This window comes from Sus scrofa, chromosome 5 (assembly GCF_054392235.1).
Source record: "Sus scrofa isolate SSC_HxYL_T2T_F1_AM1 chromosome 5, Sscrofa_HxYL_maternal_Yorkshire_Landrace_v2.0, whole genome shotgun sequence".
NCBI classification, from domain to species: Eukaryota; Metazoa; Chordata; class Mammalia; order Artiodactyla; family Suidae; genus Sus; species Sus scrofa.
In genome coordinates, this window is record NC_139387.1 from 93,228,289 (window position 1) to 93,245,220 (window position 16,932).

Below are 16,932 nucleotides of genomic sequence, written 5' to 3' on the forward strand. Positions count from 1 at the left end.
GCAGTTTCTACAAAAGCAAGAAGTACCCAGAATATTTAATTAAAATAAAAACCATCCACTAGAGCAACAAGCACTAAGAATTTAAAAAAAAAATTTTTTTTTGTCTTTTTAGAGCTGCTCCCGCTGCATATGGAGGTCCCAGGCTAGGGGTCTAATTGGAGCTGTAGCCGCTGGCCTACACCAGAGCCACAGCAATGCGGGATCCGAGCCGCATCTGCAGCCTATACTTCAGCTCCCGGCAATGCTGGATCCATTGCATTGAGCAAGGCCAGGGATCGAACCCACAACCTCACAGTTCCTAGTCAGATTCATTAACCACTGAGCCACGATGGAAACTCCCAACAAAGAATTTTAACCTAAACGAAATATACAAGACTTCTATGGAGAAAAATCTTAAAACTAGAATGAAAGAGAGAGAAGATGGTTTATCCCTTATGGGAATGTAAATTCTTCCCCTAGATTAATCCACACAGGTGCAATCCCAATAAAATCTCAGTTGGGTGTTTTGAAGAACTCAGTAAACTTAGTCTAAAATTTGTATGAAAAAAAAAAAAAGTTCCCAAATAATCCAGGCAACATTGAACACCATAGTTAAGAAAAAAGGACCTGTCCTATTGTTATTGAGCCATGTCACCAAGCCACGGTGAAGAGGTCAATGCTCCCTGACTTTATCTATGGAGTTAAGGTCAACACAGTCATTGTTTTGTTGTGATGCATGTATGAATTGTGATGTGCTGATTCTAAAATCCATCTGGAAGAGCAGTGAGCCAATAACAGCCACAGAATGCCTGAGGGAGAAAAACTACGTGGGATTGTGGCACATAAAATGTCGAAACTTTCTCAGAAGCTTTAGTAATATAGTGTGTCATTATTGCAGGGACAGACAAACTAATCAATGGAACAGAATATAGAACTCTTCAGGCAGACTCCCTAATATATGGAAATCTAATGACAGAGATGATACCACAGAGCCATGAGGAAGGACTGGATCTTACAATTAACAGTGCTGGGAGAGTCATTCGTATGGATAAAAAAAGACCTTGAGTTTTATATCATACCATTATACAAAAATCAATTCCAGGTAGGTGATAGATAAATGTGAAAGGCAACACTATAAAACTTGTAGAAGACAATATAAGAAAATATATTTGCAAACTTGGGATTAAGAGGGATTCTTAAACAAGACTTTTAAAATGTAAAGCATAAAGGAAGTTATTGATAGATTTGTCGCATTAAGTTTAAGAACTTCTCCTTATCAAAAATGATCATGAAGAAAATGAAAAGAGAATCTATGCATTGGCAGAAAATACTAACTATTGTTAACAGTCAATGCACTAGGGATCAGGATATATATATATATGTATAATCTAATGTATATAATCTATTTTTAAAAGAAACCATGAGTGTTTCTGGGCATGGAGATCCTCTTAGGATCTGCCCTGTAGGACTGCAGAGATGGGCAAGTGGGCCTGAGTAGGAATGCTAAATGTGAACCATGGGACTTTGAGGGCTCAGGAATAAGTGGCTTTTACCTTAAATATTCCTCATAAATTAAATACTAAAATTGAGGTTATATTTTATGGCTTAAAGTGACTGTAGGAGTTTTGCTTAATTAAGAGATGTTGAAGACATTATGGGGCCTGACCATGTTTCCAGGTGGGGTGGAAAGAACTTTCTCACTGTACAGACTTAAAGAAATGTTGGGAGTCAAACCAAAAAAAAAAAAAAAAAAAAAGCTTATGATTATATACCGTAAGTCTCACTCATTTGACTCACTTCATAGGGTGGTTGAGAAAATCAAATGAGAAAATGAATATAAAACAGACTGTTGCAACAAATATTAGCTCATACAGTTATTACCTTATTAAAGGGTAGCATTTCAAAATGTTTTGTTACCTTCTTTGTATTACTAATAGGAAAATTTTCACATGTATAGATCTACTAAAATGTGATAATCGAACTTAGGAGAATTCACTAGATTTGTTATCCATGAGAGATTGCAGATAATTGAAATTTTTAGCATTTGCAGTGTTTAATGTGCTTAGTTCAGAACAGCCATCAAGGCAGGCACCTTCCCCAGGAAGAGAACTGTGGAAACAACAGCCATTGTGTGCAAGCTGCCATTACAAACTGAGAGCTGACTTTTATTCTTAAATGCAGCCATCATTTCATCTTAACCTTTGCTTCCTAACTTATGTCTGTGTTTATCACTTATTTCCTTTTTTGGGGAGAGAGACAAAGGGCTACTTCTGAAGTTAAAAATTGGAAACTTTTTCTTTTGCTAAATTAAGTTTGGTCATGACCCTAAACAAACAGAAACAGAAATGTGGGGCAAAGCTAAGCCTCTGGTGTTGAGCCCAACAGAGGATCATGGACTAGAGTCAGGGACCAATGAGAAATGTCAGGTATTAGTAGTAATAATAAAATTAATTAAAGTAGAAATTTGGAGTACTAAATTTTATCTGTCTGTCCCTAGGAGATGACATTAAGATCATTTGAGGAAAGTGGGACAAGAAAAGACTTGACGTGATCTATCTAATAAGTAATTTCAAAATAAAGAAGTAGATAGCCTTTTTAAAGGTAATAGAAGGAAAGATAAATTTTGAATAGTGTTCTACCGAAGGAGAATTTGGCAAGTTCATATGCCTACAGGGAAGAACAATGCTCGATATCCAAATATCAAGAACTAAATACAGCCAAAATGTACATTTGCTTGTGTTATTGTTTTACCTCTTTCCTTATAACCTTACTTTTATGCCTGATGCATTAAATTATGTTCATTTTGAATCTTTATAGCATTGTGCATAAAGAGAAAAAGGAAAAAACAACATATATTTGTTGATGACCTGAGTCCAAGATGAGAAAGAGAAATGATATTTTTATGTTTTATAGATTTCCTATGACCAAAAATGCGATTTTTTCAGCCGTTATTGTCTTGGAGAAGTACTTATTCCCTATGGAGCAAAATATGCTTCCATTCTGATATTATTGAGATGATCTGCTGATTCTAAACCACCCCAGGTCCCAAGCACAGCAGAGAATTATTCAGATGATTGCCTTGATTTCAGGCTGTGCCTAACCTAGGAAAAGTCAACTCTAAGCTATCTCCCTGCAAATCACTCTTGCTTCTGATTTATTCACCAGCTCACTGGTCCCTAATCCACCATTCTATGTCGATGCATAATCGAAACATATTCTTCTCCATTACCATCATAGAATGTCAATTCTGTAATCTGTTTGTAATTAGAACCACTCCAAAAATCTATCCTTTCTTTATCCCCTTTCCTTGTGAACTTTATAGAAGAATAAACATGCCAGTATTATTCTTATCCACCAACAGAAATCAATCTCTACCAAATTCCCTGGTGTAATATGTATTAGCTTGTCATCAAGGACAAAATTTATATTTACTTAAAGATGTATTTCTCCACACAAAGCTTCTCAGATCTGCAGTAAATAAAAATGCATGCCTGTTTAAGCATTAAAAAAATAAAATCATTCTGAGAAATATAATCCACTTACACAATGAAAAGTCATGGCATGAATGTAATGTCTGCCAATAGTGATGTGCCTCAAAGAATAATGAGTTCCATTTTGGTGAGCTTGCTTTAAAGTTCATTGACATTATAGCCAATATATTTACTGCTGGCTGGTGAACAAAGCCCTAGCCCCAGGTTTTTGAATAATGGTGCAAAAGAAAGATGTGGCAGAAAGATGCTGTAATTTATTATTTTCTTTTAATTGTGGCAAACTGCCTGGCTAATTTCATTTCTTCTTTTTACATGCTTTGGAGTAATTTAACTTACAAAATTTTAAAAATAAAAGGTTATTTTAATAATTAATGCTGATATGTCAACTTCAAGGCATGCCAGTCCATTTATAAGAAACCCCTTTATGTTTTTAACTCAGATTAGATAAGCTCTTCTTATGGGGTTATCTCTTTGAAGATGCCTATTTAAAAATAGCAGGATATAACAAATGCTATTTTCTTGCAGCCATTTGTATTATTTTTACTTTTTGCTAGAATCATCCATATAGTAGGAATAGGATAAATGCCTGCTTAGAGAATAAAGTATTTAACTTGCAACATTTGTATTTTCTCTATTAGAGTTTATACAGTCTGGCAACTGATTTTGTGTTTGTTTTTAAATCACAGTTTGAAGCAACTCAAAGCAGGAGAAGTCAGCATAGGATGATAAAAATCCAAATGAAAAGTTTAAAGTTGGATACAAGAGATTATGTATTGTCTACCCTAAGTACTGTGAAAGGTAATTAACTATTCAGGAAAAAACAGCAAACCAACAACAAACAAAAAGAAAACTAATTAGAAAATGAAAAGATTTCCTAACTACAGGCTTCAGGAAACTGATTATGGAAAGAAAACATTATATTAATGGTAACAATATTCGTTTAACCAAGGTATCTTTTTAAAGTGATATTACTACAATTATAGCAATTAAACTAACATCAGATTTTTTCTGAATTAAATTAAATAAAAATTTGCTTTCTTTGAATATTTCATAAGCCAATTCTCAAAAGTCTGGTCTTAGAGAATAATGGAATACTGTCCTATATTATGGCTCATAATTTGCTTTTAGTATTGCTGAAATTTACAGGAGAAGTTAGAAATGTTTGAAAGAGTGAGTGTCTACATTTTCTATACAGCCTTCATGTGTTTATCATGCAAAAAAGTATACATTCACTCAGTTTTTATTGAGAGCCCACTATGCTCCAAGAACCATGCCAGAAATATGCAAGGGCCCTGCTCTTACTGATCTAAGTTCTAGATTGGAGGAGAGATAGCAAACAAGTAAACAAATGCACAAAAGTATTACTGATGCTGTTGTGTTTGGTAAATAAATACATAGGTTGCTTTGGTAAAGAACAAAAAACTAGGAGGAGTACCAAGACATATAAAACAAATATTAACAGACTTAAATGGAGAAATTGAAAGCAATACTAGTAAGGAGATTTAATATCCCATTTACATCAACTGATAGATCATGCAGAAAGAAAATCAATACAGACATTAGACTTAAACAACACATTAGGCAAGATAGACTTTAAATTATGTAGAGAACATTCCTTCCAAAGGTAGTAAAATCCAAATTTTCCCAAGTGGACATAGAACATTCTCCAGGATAGACCATATGTTAGGTCACAAAAGAAGTCTCAATAAATTTAAAAAGATTGAAATCATATCAAGCATCTTCCCCAGCCACAATGGTATAAAACTAGAAATTAATCACAAGAAACAAATAGAAAAAGCTACAAAAATATAGAGATTAAAAAGCATGCTGCTGAACAACAAATGTGTCATCAAAAAAATCAAGGAGAAATCAAAAAATGTTTAGAGACAAATGAAAACAGAAATACACCATACCAAAATCTGTGGGACATAGATGAGCAAGATGGCTGAGGAGTAAGAAGTCGTGCTCACCCTCTCCCACCAACACATCAAAAAAACACATCTACATGTAAAACGACTCATACAGAACATCAACTGAATGCTGGCAGAAGAACTTAAACCTCCAAAAAGAGCAAGAAACTCTTGAAATAACTGGGTATAACAAAAGAAAAGAGAGAGAGAAAAGGAATCAGGATGGGACTAGCATCCCCAAGAGGGAGCTGTGAAGGAGAAAAGGAACTCACATCCTGGGAAGCCACCTAACTGATGGAAAGACTAGCCTAGTCGGAGGGACCTCAAAGTCGCCAAGAAAAGCACAGCAGCTGAGCTGAGGAGGGCGAATTAGAGTGAGAGCTGCACAGATCATCCGAACCACTGGCTTGGACACCACAGCCTTTGATGCTCAGACAGGGGCTGGGCACTGAAACTCAGGCTCTGGAAGTCAGTCCTGGGGAGAGGACTGGGGCTGGCTGTGTGGGGACAGCCTGAGGGGCTAGGGAACAGTGTGCCACAGGCTGAGGAGGGGAACACCACAGCAAAGGGAACCCAGGAGAAGGTCCAGACCTGCAGGAGAGAAAAGATGCCATTGTCGGGGAGGGCGAGAGGAGGAGGGGCGGACGCCGTAGGAAACTCCCTGCACCTGAAAGTATGCCCGCAGGCTCTCAGAGGGCAGGGTGGCTCTGGCATAGGCTACAGGCCTCTTGCTCATTTAGGGAAGACTGGGCGCTTCTTGTGCTGGCTACCAGTGGCGGTGGCCAGGCACCTCTTGTGTGGGCTAAGGGGATCAGGGGCTAAGTGTGACGTGGTGCCTCTGGCACAATCTACAGGTGGCAGGGACAGACATAGTGGTCATCTCAGAGGCCAGAGGGAGGCGTGGCTTGCCACCAATGGGGGCCTGTGAGTGGGCCCCACCTGCGACCCCAGTCACCTCAGGGATTGGCAAAAAAAGAAAAAAAGAGGGCACTGCAACCAAGCGCCATAAGCTGTTGCTCTCACTCCCCTGCGAACACACCTGCTCTGCAGCTGCCACTGCCAAATGCTCTGGGTGACACCCAGACACTTGGTCACTGTCCTATCCCAAGACCCTACAACTAGGAGCAGCTGGTACAGCACATCCTGCTTGGGCTAAGTGGGACAGGGTGCTTCTTGTGTGGTCTTCAGGTGGTGGGGGCAAACTGCCACTGTTATCCCTGATTCCAGAGGTGTGCGTGGCCCACTGCCACTGGGGATACCTGAACAAAAATCACTTAAAATCCCAACCACCTCAGAGGACACCACAGAGAAGGACATAGTGACAGAACACCACCTATTGTTGCTCTTGGTCCCCTGGGAGCACACCCACCCTGCTGTTGCCACTGCCAAACACTGTGGGCAGAACCCAAATGCTTGATAACTGTCCCTTCCCAGGAACGTGCAACTAGGAGCAGCTTGTGCAGCACCTCCTGTGGGAGCTAAGCAGGACGAGGTGTTTCTGGCATGGTCTACAGGTGGCAGGAGCAAACCACTGCAGTTATCTCTGGCTCCAGAGATGGTCATGGCCCACTCCCACTAGGGGACCATGAACAGACACCACTTGCAGCCCCATAACCTCAAAGGCACCACAGAGGACATTGCGATTGAACACCACCTGTTGGTGCTCTCACTCCCCTGGGAATTCATGCACCCTGCTGCTGCTGCTGCCAAATGCTCTGGTCACCTTGTAGATCTGCCTAGAGCTCATTACCACTTCCCAGGGCCCTGCAACTAAGAGTAGCTTGTGACACCTTCCTGCAGGTGCTTGCCGCTGTTGAGAGCCCAACAACCAGGCACTGACTGCTGGCCCTACCCATTGCCTCCTTCTCCCTGAAAACACACTGAGCATCCTTGGAACAACAGCCTGCTCAAACTGAAGAAAGAGATAGCAAATATTCAAACTCCCACACCAAAAATAAATGGTAACCCCCCCCCAAAAATACAAAGGGGTATTCTTGCATAGAAATAGACTTACAAGACTACAGTTTGGCTTCCCCAAACTAACAGAAAAAGAAAAACACAAGCAAGATGAAGAAGCTCAGAAACCATTTCCAGTTAAAGACACAGGAGAATTCACGTAAAGCAGTCAACAATGAAACAGACCTCTGCAGTCTGACAGACATTGAGTTCAATAGGGAGATAGTGAAAATACTGAAGGAATTAAGAGAGGATATGAACAGTAATGCAGATTCCTTTAGAAAGGAACTAGAAAATATAAGGAGAAGCCAAGAAAAACTAGAAAATTCATTTGTAGAGATACAAACTGAGCTAAAGGCAATAAAGACAAGAATGAATAATGCAGAGGAATGAATTAGTGATGTGGAAGATAGAATAATGGAAATCACTCAATCAGGACAGCAGGCAGAAAACCAAATGAAAAAAACATGAAAGCAATATAAGAGACCTATGGGATAATATAAAGCAGGCAGATCTATGCGTAATAGGAATTCCAGAAGGAGAAAAAAAAGAAAAGGGGATTGAAAATATATTTGAAGAAGTTATGGCTGAAAACTTTCCAAATCTAAAGGATACTGATATCTAGATACAGGAAGCACAGAGGGCCCCAAACAAGTTGAACCCAAACAGGCCCACACCAAGACATATTATAATAAAAATGGCAGAAGTTAAAGAGAGGATTCTAAAAGCAGCAAGAGAAAAGCAAAGCGTTGATTATAAGGGAACCCCCATAAGGCTATCAGCTGATTTCTCTACAGAAACACTACAGGCCAGAAGGGAGTGGCAAGATATATTTAAAGTGCTGAAAGGAAAGAATTTGCAACCTAGAATATTCTACCCAGCAAGAATATCATTTAAAATAAGAGGAAATAAAGAATTTCTCCAAAAAACAAAAGCTAAAAGGGTACAGCAATACTAAATCCTTTCTAAAGGAAATACTGAAAGGGCTTCTCTAATTAAAAAAAAAAAAAAAAAAAAGAGGATGGAGGAAACCACAATTGGAAAGCAGTCACTTAAATAAGCCAGCATGCAGATCTAAACATGAAGATGTTTTTTTAAAAAAAGACATCAGAATCATACAGTGTGGGGAAGGAAAGTAAGAAAATATAGATTCTTTTTTATTTTAATGATGTATTTGAGCCTATATGACTATCAGGCTAAAGCAAGCAGATATAGGAAGGCGTTAACATACTTAAAAAACAGGGCAACCACAAATCAAAACCAAACATTACATTCACAAAAACTGAAAAGAAAAGAACTCAAGCATAAAATAAATGGAAACCATCCAACCCCAAAAAAGAAAAGAAGAAAAGAGAAACAGAATCAACTAGAAAACAAGGTTTAAAATGGCGATAAATATGTATCTATCAATAATCACCTTAAATGTCAATGGACTAAATGCTCCAATCAAAATACACAGAGTGGCAAATTGGATAAAAAAGCAAAAACCTTCAATCTGCTGTCTATAAGAAACTCACCTTCGGGTAACGGACACATATAGATTGAAAGTGAGGGGATGGGAAAAGATATTTCATGCCAATGGACAAGACAGGAAAGCAGGAGTTGCAATTCTCATATCAGACAAAATTAAAAGGAAGGCCATAAAGAAAGACAAAGAAGGACACTTTTTTTTAAAAGATTTTTTAAAAAGATCCATTCAAGAAGAGGATATTATAATCATCGATATATATGCCCCTAACATAGGAGCACCCAGATACCTACAACAAATACTAACAGACATAAAAGGAAAAATTGATGGGAATACAATCATAGTAAGAGACTTTAACACCCCACTCACATCAATGGACAAATCCTCCAGACAGAAAATCAGCAAGGCAACAGAGATCCTAAAGGGCACAATAGAAAAGTTAGACTTAATCAACATTTTCAGGACATTACATCCAAAAAAAATCAGAATATACATTCTTCTCAAGTGTACATGGAACATTCTCAAGAATTGATCACATACTGGGGCACAAATATAACCACCACAGATTTAATAGTATAGAAATTATTTCAAGTATGTTCTCCGACCATGATGGCATGAAACTAGAAATCACCCACAGGAAAAGAAATTAGAAAAAACTTACTACATGGAGACTAAACAACATGCTACTAAAAAATCCATGTGTCAATGAGGAAATCAAGAAGGAAATTAAAAAATACCTCAAGACAAATGATACTGAAAACACAACCACTCAAAATCTACAGGATGCTGCAAAACCAGTGCTCAGAGGCAAATTCATAGCAATACAGGCCTTCCTCACAAAAGAAGAAGAATCTCAAACTGACAACTTAACCCACCACCTAAATGAATTAGAAAAAGAAGAACAAACAAAACCTAAAGTCAACAGAAGGAAGGAAATCATAAAGATCAAAGAGGAAATAAATAAAATAGACATTAAAAATACAATAGAAAAAAAATCAATAAAACCAAGAACTGGTTCTTTGAAAAAAAAAAAAACCAAAACAAAATTGACAAACCTCTGTCTAGACTCACCAAGAAGAGGAGAGAAAAAACCCAAATAAACAAAACAAATGAAAAAGGAGACGTCACAACGGATACTACAGAAATACAGAAAACCATGAGAGAATACTATGAACTATTGTATGCTAACAAATTTGACAACCTAGAAGAAATGGACAACTTTCTAGAGACTTACAGCCTGCCAAAACTGAATCAAGAAGAAACAGATCAACTGAACAGACTGATCACTAGAAATGAAATTGAATGTGTCACAAAAACACTCCCTACAAATAAAAGTCCAGGAGCAGATGGCTTCACAGGCAAATTCTACCAAACATGCACAGAGGAACTTGTACCCATGCTCCTTAAACTTTTTCAAAAAGTTGAAGAAGAAGGAACACTCCTAAAGACATTCTATGATGCTACCATCATCCTAATTGCAAAACCAGACAAAGATACCACCAAAAAAGAAAACTATAAGCCAATATCTTTGATGAATATAGATGCAAAAACTCTCAACAAACTTTTAGCCAACCAAATCCAACAACGTATAAAAAAGATCATACACCACGACCAGGTGGGATTCGTCCCAGGTTCACAAGGATGGTTCAACATATGCAAATTAATCAATGTCATACACTACATTAACAAAAGAAAAGTCAAAAACCACATGATCCTCTCAATAGATGCAGAAAAAGTATCTGACAAAGTCCAACATCCTTTCATGATAAAAAAACTCTTACCTTAACGTAAGAGTCTAGAGGGAACATACCTTAATGTAATAAAATCCATTTATGACAAACCCACAGCAAATATAACACTCAATGGAGAAAAGCTGAAAGCCTTCCCACTAAAATCTGGAACAAGACAAGGATGCCCACTCTCACCACTCTTATTCAACATAGTACTGTAAGTCCTAGCCACAGCAATCAGACAGACAAAAGAAATAAAGGCATGCAAATAGGAAGAGAAGAGGTATAACTGTCACTATATGCAGATGACACAGTACTATATATAGAAAACCCTAAGGACTCAACCCAAAAACTACTTAAACTGATCCACAAATTCAGCAAAGTAGCAGGATACAAGATTAACATTCAGAAGTCAGTCACATTTTTGTATAATAACATTGAAATATTAGAAAAGGAATACAAAAATACAATACCTTTTAAAATTGCACCCCAAAAAATCACATATCAGGGAATACACCTGACCAAGGAGGTGAAAGACTTATATGCTGAGCACTATAAAACAATAATCAAGGAACTTAAAGAAGATGTAAAGAAATGGAAAGGTATTCCATGCTCCTGGGGTAGAAAAATTAATATTGTAAAAATGGCCATACTACCCAAAGCAGTCTACAGATTCAATGCAATCCCTATCAAATTACCCATGACATTTTTCACAGAACCAGAACAAACAATCCAAAAATTTATATGGAACCACGAAAGACCCAGAATTGCCAAAGCAATTCTGAAGAACAAAAGCCAAGCAGGAGGAATAACTTCCCCAGACTTCAGGCAATAGTACAAAGCCACAGTAATCAAGACATTGGGGAACTGGTACCAAAACAGACGTATAGACCAATGGAACAGGATAGTAAACCCGAAAATCAGACACCAATGGTCAATTAAGCTTTGACAAAAGAGGCAAGAACATAAAACAGGAAAAAGACAGTCTTTCCAGCAAGAATTGCTGGGAAACCTGGACAACTGCATGCAAATCAATGAAACTAGGACACACCCTCACATCACACACAAAAATACTCAAAATGGCTGAAAGACTTAAATATAAGATAAGACACTATCAAACTCCTAGAAGAGAGCATAGGCAAAACATTCTCTGACATCAACCTTACAAATGTTGTCTCAGGTCAGTCTCCCAAAGCAACAGATATAAAGACAAAAATAAACCAATGGGACCTAATCAAACTGACAAGCTTTTGCATGGCAAAGGAAACCAAAAAGAAAACAAAAAAGACAACTTACAGAATGGGAGAAAATAGTTTCAAATGATGCAATGGACAAGGGCTTAATCTCTAAAATATACAAGCAACTTATACAACTCAACAGCAAAAAAGCCAACAACCACAGAAATCTGATGAGAAAAAGAAATAAATGGAACCCAAGTTGGAAAAGAAGTAAAACTGTCAGTATTTGCAGATGACATAGTACTATATATAGAAAACCCTAAAGGCTCCACCCCAAAACTTTTAGAACTAATAAACTCAGTAAAGTTGTAGGATACAAAATCAACATACAGAAATCAATGCAATTTCTATCAAAATTTCAATGGCATATTCCACAGAACTAGAACAAATAATCCTAAATTTGTATAGAAGCACAGAAGATCCCAAATAGCCAAAACAATCCTGAGAAAGAAGAGCAAAGCTGCAAGTAGCATGCTCCCTGATTTAAAACTATACTACAAAGCTATCATAATCAGAACAGTGTGGTATTGGCACAAAAACAGATCAATAGAAAAGAACTGAGAGCTCAAAAATAACCCCCCCACGCACACATATATCAACAATTAATTTACAACATATGGGCAAAAAACATACAACAGAGAAAGAATAGTCTCTTCAATAAATAAAGCTGGGAAAACAGGAAAGCCAAACACAAAAGAATGAAACTAGGTCACTATCTTATACCATATCAAAAGTTAATTCAAAATAGATGAAAGGCTTGAATGTAAGGCATAAAACCATAAAATTCCTAGAAGAAAACATAGGTGGTATCTTCATTGACATCAGTCTTAGTGATGGTTTTGTGGCTCTGACTCCAAAGGCAAAGGAAATAATAGCAAAAATAAATAAATGGGACTATATCTCACACCAAAGGAAATCATCAAAATGAAAAGGTATTGTACTGAATGGGAGAAGATATTTGCAAATTATATTATCTAACTATGGGTTAGTATCCAAATGCAAAGAACACATAGAACTCAAGAACAATAAAAACACACTGATAATGGAGTTCCCGTCGTGGCTCAGTGGAAATGAATCTGACTAGCATCCATGAGGATGCAGGTTCGATCCCTGGGCTTGCTCAGTGGGTTAAGGATCTGGCATTGTCACAAGCTGTGGTCTAGTTTGCAGACGTGGCTCAGATCCCGTGTTGCTGTGGCTGTGGCATAGGCCAGTGGGTACAGCTCTGATTCAACCCCTAGCCTGGGAACCTCCATGTGCCACAGGAGCGGCCCGATAAATAGCAAAAAGACAAAGATAAATAAATAAATAAATAAATAAATAAATAAATAAATAAATAAATAAAATGTTTGCTTCTCTGAAGAACTTGAAGAGAGGTGAGGCATGGGATAGAGAAAAGTAGCTTTTGTTCTGAGTTCCGCAAAAATAATTGACTTTTAAAAATTATGTGTATATAGTACAGTCATAAAATTAAATTGAAGTAAAGTAAGCTATCATATTTTTAAAAAGAATCAATGGATAGGGCCCTATTTAGATTTAATGCTCAAGGAAGACCTCTTTAAGTTAGTGGCATTTAAGATGAGACTTGGAGGATAAGAAGCTGGTCATTTGAAGAATAATCCAGATGGAGGGAGAACTGAGTAAATTGGCTGGAGACAGCTCTGGGCTGTGTTCTAGGCACCAGCAGAAGGCTACGTGGCCAGAGAATGGGCAGTGAGGTGTGTGGCACAAGTGAGGTTGAAGAGCCAGTGCAGGGCCCACCCATGTGTGCAGAGCTCTGCAAGCAGGGTTAAGAATTAGGATGTAATTATTTTATGCTAAGAGCACTAGGAAGCTACTGTGGTCTTTTGCAGGGGTGGGGAGTGGCATAAATGAATTTAAGCTTGACATGATTACTCTGGCTACTTTGCAGAGAATGACCTGAATAGCAAGGGAAATCTCTTCCACCACATGAGGTTGCAGCAAGAAGACGAACATATATGGGCCAGGAAGAGGGCTCCCATAAATCTGCTGGTGCCTTGATCTTGGACTTCCAGCCTCGAAAACTGTAAGAAATAAATTTCTGTTGTTTACAAGACAAAAAGCGGGAGTGGGGTGGGGGGAGGAAGAGATAAGTTAGAGATGCCATAGTGTCCAGGTGGATGGAAATTTGGGCTTGCCTTGGACTGAGACCAATGGAGCTGGAGAGAAATAATAAATGCAATACCTTTAAAGCACAATTGACAGGACTTACATCAAAGGCTTGAATGTGAATAGTAAGAGAAGGAACCAAAGGCAGTCCCAGGTTTCAGACTGGGTATCCTCCTTACCTACAATGGAGAAAGACAAAGTTTTCCCCTCCGTTTAAGTTACATGACATTTGAGTTTGATGAATGGGAATCCCTCAAAATGTAAAATAACTGAAGTATGGACAATTTCAGAAGAAATATTATGGACATTCATATATTATACTATGAAGAACAACAGTAGTATGCATTTTTAACTAGCTGGGCATTTGTCCTCAATTCCACAATTTTCTTTGTTATTTGGCAAATTAATATATTTGCATGAACATTTTTCTGTAAAATTGCAGTAATTATGTCAAACTTACCAAACTGTTATGAAATGCCTACAATAGCACTTATGAAAGTATAACATGGAGTATTAGGAGAGAAATAAACTTTATTAACTATTTCAGTATGGTTTACCTGGCTTCTGAATATGGGCTTTCTATTATGTCACCATATAAAGGAAGTTTTTCCATCATTGGCCATCAGGTGTTCATATTCACTTTTCCTACCAGGAGATGGTCTCTTAATGCCTCACATTCCAGAAGACAGCATTCATTGACACCACAGTGACCGTAATTAGCTGCTTTTTTTTTTTTGGTCTGGTAAAAAAATTTTGAGGAATCCTCTAAAAAAATTCTATTGTGTAAAATAACATTATATTTATATGAATAAAAAGTTTTACATTAGAATGTGCAAAAGTACACTTTAAAAAATTAGTGTATTATATTTTTTCTAGACAGGAATTTTTTTCTTTGACTTTATTCTGGACGTATGATATTTAATGAACCGTCTTGCTAATATTTTAAACCTCACCTGATTTTCAGTCTACTGACATTTTACTACTACAGAGTAAAAATAGAAACTGAAATAGAAAGCCTCTCTGAAAGCCACAAATTATGAGCATCTGAATGAAACATTGTGTGTCTGCATATATGTGTGATCCAGGCACAGCAGAGTGCATAATTTCAAGAGGGAGAGGTCTTAAAGGGAACATAATTCTATGTTGGACCAAGTCTTTATGAATATAACCCCATTAACTAATTATACTGTGTGCCGAAACACATTACTGAAATCTATTATGTGAAATAAAACTTAGTATTGAAGCATAATTTCCACATACTGTGGAGAGTTAATTATTAAATATATTATCCATTGCACAAAAAGCAGTGTGGATAATGATGTTTTTGTGGGGCCCAAGTGTGGGTGACAGAAAACAAATGTCATCATCAGCATATTTCACACTGATGGAATCATTTTATTAGACTTTACTTCTGTAGCATACCTTTTTAAAAAATACAGAAACTAATACATTCTCATTGTGTAACATTGAAAAAAATAAGGAAATATCGCCAGGAATCCCTGTCCTTACCCTCCCAACCCAGTGTTAAAATTTTGTGGGTTTTTAAAAGATATTTTATATGTATTGCTCCTGTACTTAAAATGTATAACTATAATTTAATTTTAGTAATAAATGAAATTTAATTTAATAATAAAATACATTTATTTTTAACAAATTCATAATTTCATTAAATTGCTATTTATTTTTACAAGTTAAAACTAAAGTTGATCCTTGAACAGCCGGGGAGTTAGGGATGCTAATGCTCTGTGCAGCTGAAAATCTAGGTTTAACTTATGGTCCGCCATTCACATCCATGGTTCCACATCCATGAATTCAACCAACTGCAGATTGTATGGTATTATAGTATTTACTATTGAAAAAAAGAGTGGACCTATATAGTTCAAACCCATGTCACTCAAGGGTCAGCCATACAGGAGCAATACATATAGGGCATATCTTTTCTAATCTGCTTCCCTCACTTTGCAGTGTATTGAGGAAATTTCCCCGTGTTATATAACATTCTTTTAATTATGACTTTATTTGGTATAGAATGTCTTCAGAAGTTCTCTTGGAATTTCATTAAATTTATTGATTTATGTGTATGCAATTGATATCTTCATAAGGAACATTATTTCCATCCAGGCAGACAGTATTTTCTTCTTTATTTAAACATGTTTTGAAAATCTCAATAGCATCTTATTCTTTGTTTCACACAGGCCATGCATATTGCCTGTTCACTTCATTGCTAGGGTTTTTCCATGCTCTGTGGATGAGAACTCTTACTCTATTCTGATTTCTAAATTGCTTATTGCTGGTGGAAAGGAAAATCTATTCATTTGTCTGTTTATTTTGTCAGCAGCCACATTATTAAATTTGCTTACTAGTTGACTCTCAAGTTTTCTTGGTGTAAGAAAGTAACAAACTATTAGTATTAATAGTGATAAACTATTTTACTTTTTAAAGATATGCATATCTCATACACTTTTCTTATACATTAGCAACACTTCCTAGAATAATGTTAAATTATAGCTATGATAGCAAGTGTCCTTGGTATTGGGATTAATGATAATTTTGCTGTTGTTTCATTTTAGATATGATGTTTTCTAGCTATCTTTACACAGCTTTTTTTCTTATTAAAGAAATTTCTTTCTACACCTACTTATAAGCATTTGTATATTTAAATCAAGAAGAGTTGCTAGATGTTACCGAAAAATCAAAATTTTTCTGGATGCTCATATGCTATCTTGCCTATTATCTATAATAATAATATTAAGAATAAAAGTAGCCAAAATATATTCAAAGTTAGTTCTTACCAGGTACTGAGCTAAGCATTCCATAAACTATTCCATCTATGGTTACCAAAGGGGAGAGGGGGGATAAATTAGGCTTGTGGGACTAACAAATATAAGCAACTATACATAAAATAGATAAGCAACAAAAAATTACTATATAGGACAGGGAAATACATTCATTATTTTATAATAAGATATAATGGAAAATAACCTGAAAAAAATATATAACTGGACCAGCTTGCCGTACACCTGAAACTAA

General features: G+C 36.7%; 1 long non-coding RNA gene across 5 annotated transcripts in view; it reads left to right on the forward strand.

Annotated features, from left to right (window-relative positions):
• The window catches only part of LOC102160458 (uncharacterized), a 579,515-nt gene that overhangs the window by 491,453 nt on the left and 71,130 nt on the right, over positions 1 to 16,932 (forward strand). For 4 of the 5 annotated variants that reach the window (XR_014804287.1, XR_014804286.1, XR_014804288.1 and 1 more), the window contains 3 exons: positions 878 to 1,081; positions 4,157 to 4,268; positions 13,685 to 13,819. This is a non-coding gene — a long non-coding RNA (uncharacterized LOC102160458). Of the gene's footprint in view, positions 1 to 877; positions 1,082 to 2,476; positions 2,581 to 4,156; positions 4,269 to 13,684; positions 13,820 to 16,932 lie in introns of all 5 variants that reach the window. The other variant, XR_014804290.1, reaches the window with a different exon arrangement.